This window comes from Chrysoperla carnea (genome assembly GCF_905475395.1).
Source record: "Chrysoperla carnea chromosome X unlocalized genomic scaffold, inChrCarn1.1 SUPER_X_unloc_13, whole genome shotgun sequence".
Taxonomy (NCBI): Eukaryota; Metazoa; Arthropoda; class Insecta; order Neuroptera; family Chrysopidae; genus Chrysoperla; species Chrysoperla carnea.
In genome coordinates, this window is record NW_025408078.1 from 17,547 (window position 1) to 33,064 (window position 15,518).

The 15,518-nt window shown below is 24.2% G+C and overlaps 3 non-coding genes across 3 annotated transcripts; all 3 read left to right on the forward strand.

Moving 5' to 3' along the window:
* The first annotated feature begins 331 nt into the window (after positions 1-331).
* Positions 332-450, forward strand: LOC123303742. The gene has a single exon (XR_006535832.1). It is a non-coding gene; the product is annotated as a 5S ribosomal RNA (ribosomal RNA).
* A 6,359-nt stretch (positions 451-6,809) lies between these two features.
* LOC123303744 lies at positions 6,810-6,928 on the forward strand. The gene has a single exon (XR_006535834.1). It is a non-coding gene; the product is annotated as a 5S ribosomal RNA (ribosomal RNA).
* A 6,359-nt stretch (positions 6,929-13,287) lies between these two features.
* Positions 13,288-13,406, forward strand: LOC123303745. Its single transcript, XR_006535835.1, has one exon. It is a non-coding gene; the product is annotated as a 5S ribosomal RNA (ribosomal RNA).
* The last annotated feature ends 2,112 nt before the right edge of the window (positions 13,407-15,518 follow it).

The window sequence follows — 15,518 nt, forward strand, 5'->3', positions numbered from 1 at the left end:
ATAATATATTGAAATATTTCATTATTTTTGCTAAAAAATGAAAATAACATAGGCCTTAATACAGGCCACAAATTAATATTTGATAAGAGTAAATTATTTTTTGTATAAATATTTTATAAAATAATAGTTAAGAAACATTTGCCACAGTCAGTACCACGGATGGGTGGCCACTTGAGAATACTGTGTGCGGTTGCATTTTTATTTAAAATATATGGTATAATAAATAAGTATATATTTAAATTGATTACTTCATTGAAAATTTTAATAATATACTTTAATATTAATGATATTTATGAAAAATATATATTTGTAAAAATTTTCATTTATTACTGGCAACAGCCATACCACGTTGAAAACACCGGTTCTCGTCCGATCACCGAGGTTAAGCAACATTGGGCACAGTCAGTACTTGGATGGGTGACCGCTTGGGAACACTGTGTGCGGTTGCCTTTTTATATTAAAAATATAAATTATTTTTCTTCTTTTCTTTTTTTTTACACACCATATATAAATATATGTTATTTAGAAATGTAAACCTTTTATATTATTCGTCAACAAATAAATATTATTTTTTGTATAAAATTTTATTGCATTTATAACTCATATCATGGTTACTTTAAAGCGAGAAGTTTTTTTAATATTTCAAATGAATATAAAATAATATAAATTTTATGAAATTTATTTATTTTTAGAAATAGCAATCGCTTATAATTATAACAAAATTTTAATAATGTTTAATTTTATTTCAATAATTTATATATATATATATATATATATATATTTTTTAATAAAAATAATATACTCTTATTTAATAATATATGTTGGTCCTATATATAGGACCGAAAATATTTCTTATTTGTTTTTTTTTTTTTTAAATTTTTATTTAAAACGCTTATGCACGTTCTCCACGAATACGTCTTGCCAATTGTATATCCTTAGGCATAATTGTAACACGCTTTGCATGAATTGCGCATAAATTGGTATCTTCAAATAAACCTACTAAATAGGCTTCACTAGCTTCTTGTAATGCCATAACAGCTGAACTTTGGAAACGTAAATCGGTTTTAAAATCTTGTGCAATTTCACGTACTAAACGTTGGAATGGTAATTTACGAATTAACAATTCAGTACTTTTTTGATAACGACGAATTTCTCGTAAAGCTACTGTACCAGGACGATATCTGTGTGGTTTTTTTACTCCACCAGTTGCTGGTGCACTTTTACGTGCAGCTTTCGTTGCTAATTGTTTTCTTGGTGCTTTACCACCAGTTGATTTACGTGCAGTTTGCTTGGTTCTAGCCATTTTCAAATAATAATGTTTTTACAAAAAAACACACAATTTTAAAAATTATATTCGACAATTTGATACTACAAAGTCAAATGTTTAAATGCGAAATAAATGTGTTGTATTTATATTTATATGAAATTTCAAAATTTTTGTTGTCATATCCTATTGGATAGCTATCAGAGTATGGACTAATCAAATTGTATAGGCGTGGCTTAAAAAATCTTTAATGCTTTATATAAAAAGGCACAATTGTACCGGCGCTCACATACATTACAATACTTGTGAGGTTAACACACGTGTTATCCGTTCGTTAAAATATTGTAAATAATTTTTTATTAAAATGACTGGCAGAGGAAAAGGTGGAAAGGGTCTTGGAAAAGGGGGTGCAAAACGTCATAGAAAAGTTTTGCGTGATAATATCCAAGGTATTACAAAACCTGCAATTCGTCGTTTAGCACGACGAGGTGGAGTAAAACGTATCTCTGGTTTAATTTATGAAGAAACACGTGGTGTACTTAAAGTATTCCTTGAAAATGTTATTCGGGATGCTGTTACATATACTGAACACGCAAAACGTAAAACAGTTACAGCTATGGATGTTGTATATGCATTAAAACGACAAGGTCGTACTTTGTATGGTTTTGGAGGTTAAGAAAATATAATAATTTACTTAAAATATTTAGTAAATTTATTAAAGAATATTTAATACATCCGATAAATTTAAACAGGCTTTCCTTTTTGGGAAGCCACTAATTTTATTTATATAAGAGTAAATAAATTTGTTAATAAATATAACATATTATATAATTTGTTTACAACAAATTATTTTGTTTATAACATACATTACCAAATATTTTTATTTATTTTTTTTTTTTTTATTGTAATATATCTGCAATAATAAATTATAATTTGTATATTATCTATTTTATTTTACAATAACTTATTGAATTTTTGAAAAAATTTTATTATAAATTAATATACTATTATATTTTTTATATATACAAGTTAAGAGTAACAAGTATCGATAGGAGATTATCGAATTTATAACTAATAAAACATTTCGCCTTAATCAAAGAAAATAAAGATTTTGCTATACCATTTTTTATACTTTCAATAAATAATTTATTATTAAATTTTTATTATTTCATTTATTTTTTAAAATTATTAAAAATATTTTTCTAATAATTATAAGCGTACATAAACAAGTAGTAAATGTAAAATGAAAATAATAAAGGTAATGTAATGCATTTGCATTACACTGATTTACGATATATATTCCGCGATATCCTTTATTATATTTAAAATTAATAATATTGATATACTAATAATAGATATATTCAAGCTATTAATATATAAAATTTTATATTAAATATGATATTAATAATTGTTTATTTTATTTTTTTGTATATATAAAAATAATTTACTCTTATTTAAAAAATTTGATGGCTCTCTTAAAAAGAGAGCCGTTTTTATATGTTGATGTATTTTTATGTTATCAATTAAATAATATTTTCGATTTATTTATTTTGAACTTGTATATTTTGTAACAGCTTTAGTACCTTCACTAACAGCGTGCTTTGCCAATTCACCAGGTAATAATAATCGAACTGCGGTTTGAATTTCCCGACTTGTGATTGTTGAACGTTTATTATAATGTGCTAAACGTGATGCTTCAGCAGCAATACGTTCAAAAATATCATTAACAAAACTGTTCATGATACTCATAGCTTTACTAGAGATACCAGTATCAGGATGCACTTGTTTTAATACTTTGTAAATGTAAATTGCATATGATTCCTTGCGCTTCCTCTTCTTTTTCTTATCACTCTTTGATATATTTTTTTGAGCTTTGCCAGCTTTTTTTGCTGCTTTTCCACTTGTTTTTGGTGGCATTGTTACAAACAATTAATATACACAGATAGTTACAGAACACCAGTCAGTATATGTATGAGCGTGTCGTGTATACAACTAGCGTATTATATACGCGAAGATGGATATAACAATAAAAATGAATACTACTCTCTGATTGGCTAAAAATAATACTATAAGGTGATTGGTTTATTTTTAAAGTTTTATATTTTATAAATATTATAAATTAAAATACCCAAATAACATTTTAAACATTTATGTTACAATCCCCGTAACGTACACATCTGTGTGATTATATTTACAAAAAAAACTATTAATTAAATAAATTTATTCGCTATGTCTGGACGAGGTAAAGGTGGTAAAGTAAAGGGAAAGGCAAAGTCAAGATCAAGCCGAGCAGGATTACAATTTCCTGTTGGAAGAATTCACAGATTATTACGAAAAGGAAATTATGCTGAACGAGTAGGTGCTGGTGCCCCAGTATATTTGGCTGCTGTTATGGAATATTTGGCTGCAGAAGTTCTCGAGTTAGCTGGTAATGCTGCCCGTGATAACAAAAAAACACGTATCATTCCACGTCATTTACAATTGGCAATTCGTAATGATGAAGAATTAAATAAATTATTATCTGGTGTAACAATTGCTCAAGGTGGTGTATTACCAAACATTCAAGCAGTGTTATTACCAAAGAAAACTGAAAAGAAAGCATAAATTAAAAACATTGCATTAATTTTTATAATAATAATACATCGATCATAGGCCTTTTAATAAAAGGCCACAAATTTATTTAAAATAAGAGTAAAAATTATTTTTATAAATAATATATTATAATATTTTTTTAAAGAATCAATTTAAATAATTATAAATTAATGATTCTTTTTTTTTTTTTCTTTTTTTATATGTTATTATGGAAATAATTCATCATATTATGATGACATTTAGGTAACATATTATAAGAATATTCATAAAATATTATCAAAATAATATTGTATTATGATGATATTTAGACAAAATATTATAAGAATATACACAAAATATTATCAAAATAATATCATTAGATAACAAAACTGTTCATGATACTCATACCTTTACTAGAGATAAAAGTATCAGGATGCACTTGTATTAATACATATTATCACAACATCACAAAATATTTTTTAAAAGGAAAAATTTTTTTAAAATTATTATAAAATTTGATTGAATTAAATTTCAATTTATTTTTTTAATAATTAAAGAAAAAAAAAAAACAAAGCATATAAACTTTCTATTGAAAATGTTATTTTAAACTAGATGGCCAAGTGAACTTCGTTACACAAACAATATATGACGTATTCGTTATTTAAATAATCAGTATCCTTTGATATTATATCAATACGTTACTCTCTTCTTTTGATACATATTAATAAAATTTCAATTTATAAGATTTTATGTCAATTATATAAATAATATTATAAATTTTCTAAATACATAAGTTAAGTAACAAAAAATTTGAATAACAAGATAAATTTATATATTATGTTTTAATACTCGATACTATAATATATCGCATCCGTTACCAATTATTCGGTATCCTTTGATTTATACACAGAATGAACTAAAAATATATATCAAATTTATTTTATTTATTTATATATTTAATATTATTATTATTATTTTATATTACAAAGTTTCTTAACGAAGCTTACAATGATTTCTCATATCGTACTTAACAAAATTATTTAGATCATATAAAATTTAAATTGTTAAAAAATTTGTATATTTATTATTATTATTATTTATTTTTATTAAAATTACATAACATAAAATTAATAATATTTTAATAATTATATAAATTAATTCTTATTTAAAATAATCTTATATTAATCTCAACAAATACTCTAATAATATATTTTGTCATAAATTTTTTTATATTTAAAATAAATATTATAATATATAAATACTTATATCAGTATAAAATTTCTTTATATAATTATGAAAAAATTAATTTAATAGTTAATTATTGATATTAATGCATAAATAAAAGTATTTTCTAATGAAATATATTTTGTCAATGTTCGATTAACACATTTCATAATAATACGTTTTCATTATTGACAAAAAAAGTTTTTCTAAAAATGAAATCTTATACTATAATATATATATTTATATATTAAATTTTTTAATTATTTATATACTAATAATTTATAATAAATCGATATTAAATAAAAAATAAAAATATATACTTTTTAAGTTTACCTTAAAAATATTATTGTTTTGTATGATTGAAATAATTAATATTAAACTATGTTTATTAATAATTGTTAATAAAAAAATTAAATATATTTTAATTTATAAAATAAATATTATTATTAAATTTATAATTTATTATTTTATATATTATAGAAATTGAAAAAATAAATCATGTTTACTACGACAGTAAATTAGAAATACTATTTAATTTTTATGTGTTTTCTGCATGGTACTTTGACTTACATAGGGACTTATATTATTGTGAATAATGATATAATTGAAAACCTTTATTTTTTATTTGATAGAATTATTATATTTTATCATTTAAATATTTATAATAAATACATTATTTTTATAAAGTAAAAAAATATGGCCGAAGAAAATTCTACAGCTGTTGCAGCAACTGCGGTTACTGCTGCTTCTACAACACCAACAAAAAAAGCAACAGCTTCTGGTGCTAAACGTACAAAACAACATTCAAAACCAACACATCCACGTACATCAGAAATGGTTGTTAACGCAATTAAAAATTTAAAAGAACGTGGTGGTTCATCATTACAAGCAATTAAAAAATATTTAGCTGCAAATTATAAAGTGGATTCTGATAAAATTTCACCATTTATTAAAAAATATTTAAAAGCTGCTGTAACTGAGGGAGCCTTGGTACAAACTAAAGGTAAAGGTGCATCTGGTTCATTCAAATTGGCTGCTTCCGCTTCATCTAATTCTTCAGCTAAATCAAAAGTATCCAAAAAAGAAAGTGGAGCAAAAGGTTCAGCAAAGAGTGCTAAAAGTAAACGGGCACCAAAAGAAAAGAAAGCCACAACTACATCATTGGCAGCCAAAAAGCCTAAAGCAAAAAAAGCGACTCCATCATCATCAACTGCTGCTAAAAAAGTTACTGCAAAATCATCAGCGGCATCAAAAAAAGCACCAGTTAAAGCAAAACCAGCAAAAAGTACAAAATCCGCTGCCAAAAGTAGCCCTGCTCGTAAACCGAAAGCACCAAAAGCTAAGAAAGCTTCTGTTGCCAAATCATCTCCTACAAAAATTAAAAAAGCAGCACCAAAAAAGAAATGATCTGTTACTTTAATAATATATTGAAATATTTCATTATTTTTGCTAAAAAATGAAAATAACATAGGCCTTAATACAGGCCACAAATTAATATTTGATAAGAGTAAATTATTTTTTGTATAAATATTTTATAAAATAATAGTTAAGAAACATTTGCCACAGTCAGTACCACGGATGGGTGGCCACTTGAGAATACTGTGTGCGGTTGCATTTTTATTTAAAATATATGGTATAATAAATAAGTATATATTTAAATTGATTACTTCATTGAAAATTTTAATAATATACTTTAATATTAATGATATTTATGAAAAATATATATTTGTAAAAATTTTCATTTATTACTGGCAACAGCCATACCACGTTGAAAACACCGGTTCTCGTCCGATCACCGAAGTTAAGCAACATTGGGCACAGTCAGTACTTGGATGGGTGACCGCTTGGGAACACTGTGTGCGGTTGCCTTTTTATATTAAAAATATAAATTATTTTTCTTCTTTTCTTTTTTTTTACACACCATATATAAATATATGTTATTTAGAAATGTAAACCTTTTATATTATTCGTCAACAAATAAATATTATTTTTTGTATAAAATTTTATTGCATTTATAACTCATATCATGGTTACTTTAAAGCGAGAAGTTTTTTTAATATTTCAAATGAATATAAAATAATATAAATTTTATGAAATTTATTTATTTTTAGAAATAGCAATCGCTTATAATTATAACAAAATTTTAATAATGTTTAATTTTATTTCAATAATTTATATATATATATATATATATATATATTTTTTAATAAAAATAATATACTCTTATTTAATAATATATGTTGGTCCTATATATAGGACCGAAAATATTTCTTATTTGTTTTTTTTTTTTTTAAATTGTCATTTAAAACGCTTATGCACGTTCTCCACGAATACGTCTTGCCAATTGTATATCCTTAGGCATAATTGTAACACGCTTTGCATGAATTGCGCATAAATTGGTATCTTCAAATAAACCTACTAAATAGGCTTCACTAGCTTCTTGTAATGCCATAACAGCTGAACTTTGGAAACGTAAATCGGTTTTAAAATCTTGTGCAATTTCACGTACTAAACGTTGGAATGGTAATTTACGAATTAACAATTCAGTACTTTTTTGATAACGACGAATTTCTCGTAAAGCTACTGTACCAGGACGATATCTGTGTGGTTTTTTTACTCCACCAGTTGCTGGTGCACTTTTACGTGCAGCTTTCGTTGCTAATTGTTTTCTTGGTGCTTTACCACCAGTTGATTTACGTGCAGTTTGCTTGGTTCTAGCCATTTTCAAATAATAATGTTTTTACAAAAAAACACACAATTTTAAAAATTATATTCGACAATTTGATACTACAAAGTCAAATGTTTAAATGCGAAATAAATGTGTTGTATTTATATTTATATGAAATTTCAAAATTTTTGTTGTCATATCCTATTGGATAGCTATCAGAGTATGGACTAATCAAATTGTATAGGCGTGGCTTAAAAAATCTTTAATGCTTTATATAAAAAGGCACAATTGTACCGGCGCTCACATACATTACAATACTTGTGAGGTTAACACACGTGTTATCCGTTCGTTAAAATATTGTAAATAATTTTTTATTAAAATGACTGGCAGAGGAAAAGGTGGAAAGGGTCTTGGAAAAGGGGGTGCAAAACGTCATAGAAAAGTTTTGCGTGATAATATCCAAGGTATTACAAAACCTGCAATTCGTCGTTTAGCACGACGAGGTGGAGTAAAACGTATCTCTGGTTTAATTTATGAAGAAACACGTGGTGTACTTAAAGTATTCCTTGAAAATGTTATTCGGGATGCTGTTACATATACTGAACACGCAAAACGTAAAACAGTTACAGCTATGGATGTTGTATATGCATTAAAACGACAAGGTCGTACTTTGTATGGTTTTGGAGGTTAAGAAAATATAATAATTTACTTAAAATATTTAGTAAATTTATTAAAGAATATTTAATACATCCGATAAATTTAAACAGGCTTTCCTTTTTGGGAAGCCACTAATTTTATTTATATAAGAGTAAATAAATTTGTTAATAAATATAACATATTATATAATTTGTTTACAACAAATTATTTTGTTTATAACATACATTACCAAATATTTTTATTTATTTTTTTTTTTTTTATTGTAATATATCTGCAATAATAAATTATAATTTGTATATTATCTATTTTATTTTACAATAACTTATTGAATTTTTGAAAAAATTTTATTATAAATTAATATACTATTATATTTTTTATATATACAAGTTAAGAGTAACAAGTATCGATAGGAGATTATCGAATTTATAACTAATAAAACATTTCGCCTTAATCAAAGAAAATAAAGATTTTGCTATACCATTTTTTATACTTTCAATAAATAATTTATTATTAAATTTTTATTATTTCATTTATTTTTTAAAATTATTAAAAATATTTTTCTAATAATTATAAGCGTACATAAACAAGTAGTAAATGTAAAATGAAAATAATAAAGGTAATGTAATGCATTTGCATTACACTGATTTACGATATATATTCCGCGATATCCTTTATTATATTTAAAATTAATAATATTGATATACTAATAATAGATATATTCAAGCTATTAATATATAAAATTTTATATTAAATATGATATTAATAATTGTTTATTTTATTTTTTTGTATATATAAAAATAATTTACTCTTATTTAAAAAATTTGATGGCTCTCTTATAAAGAGAGCCATTTTTATATGTTGATGTATTTTTATGTTATCAATTAAATAATATTTTCGATTTATTTATTTTGAACTTGTATATTTTGTAACAGCTTTAGTACCTTCACTAACAGCGTGCTTTGCCAATTCACCAGGTAATAATAATCGAACTGCGGTTTGAATTTCCCGACTTGTGATTGTTGAACGTTTATTATAATGTGCTAAACGTGATGCTTCAGCAGCAATACGTTCAAAAATATCATTAACAAAACTGTTCATGATACTCATAGCTTTACTAGAGATACCAGTATCAGGATGCACTTGTTTTAATACTTTGTAAATGTAAATTGCATATGATTCCTTGCGCTTCCTCTTCTTTTTCTTATCACTCTTTGATATATTTTTTTGAGCTTTGCCAGCTTTTTTTGCTGCTTTTCCACTTGTTTTTGGTGGCATTGTTACAAACAATTAATATACACAGATAGTTACAGAACACCAGTCAGTATATGTATGAGCGTGTCGTGTATACAACTAGCGTATTATATACGCGAAGATGGATATAACAATAAAAATGAATACTACTCTCTGATTGGCTAAAAATAATACTATAAGGTGATTGGTTTATTTTTAAAGTTTTATATTTTATAAATATTATAAATTAAAATACCCAAATAACATTTTAAACATTTATGTTACAATCCCCGTAACGTACACATCTGTGTGATTATATTTACAAAAAAAAATATTAATTAAATAAATTTATTCGCTATGTCTGGACGAGGTAAAGGTGGTAAAGTAAAGGGAAAGGCAAAGTCAAGATCAAGCCGAGCAGGATTACAATTTCCTGTTGGAAGAATTCACAGATTATTACGAAAAGGAAATTATGCTGAACGAGTAGGTGCTGGTGCCCCAGTATATTTGGCTGCTGTTATGGAATATTTGGCTGCAGAAGTTCTCGAGTTAGCTGGTAATGCTGCCCGTGATAACAAAAAAACACGTATCATTCCACGTCATTTACAATTGGCAATTCGTAATGATGAAGAATTAAATAAATTATTATCTGGTGTAACAATTGCTCAAGGTGGTGTATTACCAAACATTCAAGCAGTGTTATTACCAAAGAAAACTGAAAAGAAAGCATAAATTAAAAACATTGCATTAATTTTTATAATAATAATACATCGATCATAGGCCTTTTAATAAAAGGCCACAAATTTATTTAAAATAAGAGTAAAAATTATTTTTATAAATAATATATTATAATATTTTTTTAAAGAATCAATTTAAATAATTATAAATTAATGATTCTTTTTTTTTTTTTTTTTTTTTATATGTTATTATGGAAATAATTCATCATATTATGATGACATTTAGGTAACATATTATAAGAATATTCATAAAATATTATCAAAATAATATTGTATTATGATGATATTTAGACAAAATATTATAAGAATATACACAAAATATTATCAAAATAATATCATTAGATAACAAAACTGTTCATGATACTCATACCTTTACTAGAGATAAAAGTATCAGGATGCACTTGTATTAATACATATTATCACAACATCACAAAATATTTTTTAAAAGGAAAAATTTTTTTAAAATTATTATAAAATTTGATTGAATTAAATTTCAATTTATTTTTTTAATAATTAAAAAAAAAAAAAAAACAAAGCATATAAACTTTCTATTGAAAATGTTATTTTAAACTAGATGGCCAAGTGAACTTCGTTACACAAACAATATATGACGTATTCGTTATTTAAATAATCAGTATCCTTTGATATTATATCAATACGTTACTCTCTTCTTTTGATACATATTAATAAAATTTCAATTTATAAGATTTTATGTCAATTATATAAATAATATTATAAATTTTCTAAATACATAAGTTAAGTAACAAAAAATTTGAATAACAAGATAAATTTATATATTATGTTTTAATACTCGATACTATAATATATCGCATCCGTTACCAATTATTCGGTATCCTTTGATTTATACACAGAATGAACTAAAAATATATATCAAATTTATTTTATTTATTTATATATTTAATATTATTATTATTATTTTATATTACAAAGTTTCTTAACGAAGCTTACAATGATTTCTCATATCGTACTTAACAAAATTATTTAGATCATATAAAATTTAAATTGTTAAAAAATTTGTATATTTATTATTATTATTATTTATTTTTATTAAAATTACATAACATAAAATTAATAATATTTTAATAATTATATAAATTAATTCTTATTTAAAATAATCTTATATTAATCTCAACAAATACTCTAATAATATATTTTGTCATAAATTTTTTTATATTTAAAATAAATATTATAATATATAAATACTTATATCAGTATAAAATTTCTTTATATAATTATGAAAAAATTAATTTAATAGTTAATTATTGATATTAATGCATAAATAAAAGTATTTTCTAATGAAATATATTTTGTCAATGTTCGATTAACACATTTCATAATAATACGTTTTCATTATTGACAAAAAAAGTTTTTCTAAAAATGAAATCTTATACTATAATATATATATTTATATATTAAATTTTTTAATTATTTATATACTAATAATTTATAATAAATCGATATTAAATAAAAAATAAAAATATATACTTTTTAAGTTTACCTTAAAAATATTATTGTTTTGTATGATTGAAATAATTAATATTAAACTATGTTTATTAATAATTGTTAATAAAAAAATTAAATATATTTTAATTTATAAAATAAATATTATTATTAAATTTATAATTTATTATTTTATATATTATAGAAATTGAAAAAATAAATCATGTTTACTACGACAGTAAATTAGAAATACTATTTAATTTTTATGTGTTTTCTACATGGTACTTTGACTTACATAGGGACTTATATTATTGTGAATAATGATATAATTGAAAACCTTTATTTTTTATTTGATAGAATTATTATATTTTATCATTTAAATATTTATAATAAATACATTATTTTTATAAAGTAAAAAAATATGGCCGAAGAAAATTCTACAGCTGTTGCAGCAACTGCGGTTACTGCTGCTTCTACAACACCAACAAAAAAAGCAACAGCTTCTGGTGCTAAACGTACAAAACAACATTCAAAACCAACACATCCACGTACATCAGAAATGGTTGTTAACGCAATTAAAAATTTAAAAGAACGTGGTGGTTCATCATTACAAGCAATTAAAAAATATTTAGCTGCAAATTATAAAGTGGATTCTGATAAAATTTCACCATTTATTAAAAAATATTTAAAAGCTGCTGTAACTGAGGGAGCCTTGGTACAAACTAAAGGTAAAGGTGCATCTGGTTCATTCAAATTGGCTGCTTCCGCTTCATCTAATTCTTCAGCTAAATCAAAAGTATCCAAAAAAGAAAGTGGAGCAAAAGGTTCAGCAAAGAGTGCTAAAAGTAAACGGGCACCAAAAGAAAAGAAAGCCACAACTACATCATTGGCAGCCAAAAAGCCTAAAGCAAAAAAAGCGACTCCATCATCATCAACTGCTGCTAAAAAAGTTACTGCAAAATCATCAGCGGCATCAAAAAAAGCACCAGTTAAAGCAAAACCAGCAAAAAGTACAAAATCCGCTGCCAAAAGTAGCCCTGCTCGTAAACCGAAAGCACCAAAAGCTAAGAAAGCTTCTGTTGCCAAATCATCTCCTACAAAAATTAAAAAAGCAGCACCAAAAAAGAAATGATCTGTTACTTTAATAATATATTGAAATATTTCATTATTTTTGCTAAAAAATGAAAATAACATAGGCCTTAATACAGGCCACAAATTAATATTTGATAAGAGTAAATTATTTTTTGTATAAATATTTTATAAAATAATAGTTAAGAAACATTTGCCACAGTCAGTACCACGGATGGGTGGCCACTTGAGAATACTGTGTGCGGTTGCATTTTTATTTAAAATATATGGTATAATAAATAAGTATATATTTAAATTGATTACTTCATTGAAAATTTTAATAATATACTTTAATATTAATGATATTTATGAAAAATATATATTTGTAAAAATTTTCATTTATTACTGGCAACAGCCATACCACGTTGAAAACACCGGTTCTCGTCCGATCACCGAAGTTAAGCAACATTGGGCACAGTCAGTACTTGGATGGGTGACCGCTTGGGAACACTGTGTGCGGTTGCCTTTTTATATTAAAAATATAAATTATTTTTCTTCTTTTCTTTTTTTTTACACACCATATATAAATATATGTTATTTAGAAATGTAAACCTTTTATATTATTCGTCAACAAATAAATATTATTTTTTGTATAAAATTTTATTGCATTTATAACTCATATCATGGTTACTTTAAAGCGAGAAGTTTTTTTAATATTTCAAATGAATATAAAATAATATAAATTTTATGAAATTTATTTATTTTTAGAAATAGCAATCGCTTATAATTATAACAAAATTTTAATAATGTTTAATTTTATTTCAATAATTTATATATATATATATATATATATATATTTTTTAATAAAAATAATATACTCTTATTTAATAATATATGTTGGTCCTATATATAGGACCGAAAATATTTCTTATTTGTTTTTTTTTTTTTTAAATTGTCATTTAAAACGCTTATGCACGTTCTCCACGAATACGTCTTGCCAATTGTATATCCTTAGGCATAATTGTAACACGCTTTGCATGAATTGCGCATAAATTGGTATCTTCAAATAAACCTACTAAATAGGCTTCACTAGCTTCTTGTAATGCCATAACAGCTGAACTTTGGAAACGTAAATCGGTTTTAAAATCTTGTGCAATTTCACGTACTAAACGTTGGAATGGTAATTTACGAATTAACAATTCAGTACTTTTTTGATAACGACGAATTTCTCGTAAAGCTACTGTACCAGGACGATATCTGTGTGGTTTTTTTACTCCACCAGTTGCTGGTGCACTTTTACGTGCAGCTTTCGTTGCTAATTGTTTTCTTGGTGCTTTACCACCAGTTGATTTACGTGCAGTTTGCTTGGTTCTAGCCATTTTCAAATAATAATGTTTTTACAAAAAAACACACAATTTTAAAAATTATATTCGACAATTTGATACTACAAAGTCAAATGTTTAAATGCGAAATAAATGTGTTGTATTTATATTTATATGAAATTTCAAAATTTTTGTTGTCATATCCTATTGGATAGCTATCAGAGTATGGACTAATCAAATTGTATAGGCGTGGCTTAAAAAATCTTTAATGCTTTATATAAAAAGGCACAATTGTACCGGCGCTCACATACATTACAATACTTGTGAGGTTAACACACGTGTTATCCGTTCGTTAAAATATTGTAAATAATTTTTTATTAAAATGACTGGCAGAGGAAAAGGTGGAAAGGGTCTTGGAAAAGGGGGTGCAAAACGTCATAGAAAAGTTTTGCGTGATAATATCCAAGGTATTACAAAACCTGCAATTCGTCGTTTAGCACGACGAGGTGGAGTAAAACGTATCTCTGGTTTAATTTATGAAGAAACACGTGGTGTACTTAAAGTATTCCTTGAAAATGTTATTCGGGATGCTGTTACATATACTGAACACGCAAAACGTAAAACAGTTACAGCTATGGATGTTGTATATGCATTAAAACGACAAGGTCGTACTTTGTATGGTTTTGGAGGTTAAGAAAATATAATAATTTACTTAAAATATTTAGTAAATTTATTAAAGAATATTTAATACATCCGATAAATTTAAACAGGCTTTCCTTTTTGGGAAGCCACTAATTTTATTTATATAAGAGTAAATAAATTTGTTAATAAATATAACATATTATATAATTTGTTTACAACAAATTATTTTGTTTATAACATACATTACCAAATATTTTTATTTATTTTTTTTTTTTTTATTGTAATATATCTGCAATAATAAATTATAATTTGTATATTATCTATTTTATTTTACAATAACTTATTGAATTTTTGAAAAAATTTTATTATAAATTAATATACTATTATATTTTTTATATATACAAGTTAAGAGTAACAAGTATCGATAGGAGATTATCGAATTTATAACTAATAAAACATTTCGCCTTAATCAAAGAAAATAAAGATTTTGCTATACCATTTTTTATACTTTCAATAAATAATTTATTATTAAATTTTTATTATTTCATTTATTTTTTAAAATTATTAAAAATATTTTTCTAATAATTATAAGCGTACATAAACAAGTAGTAAATGTAAAATGAAAATAATAAAGGTAATGTAATGCATTTGCATTACACTGATTTACGATATAT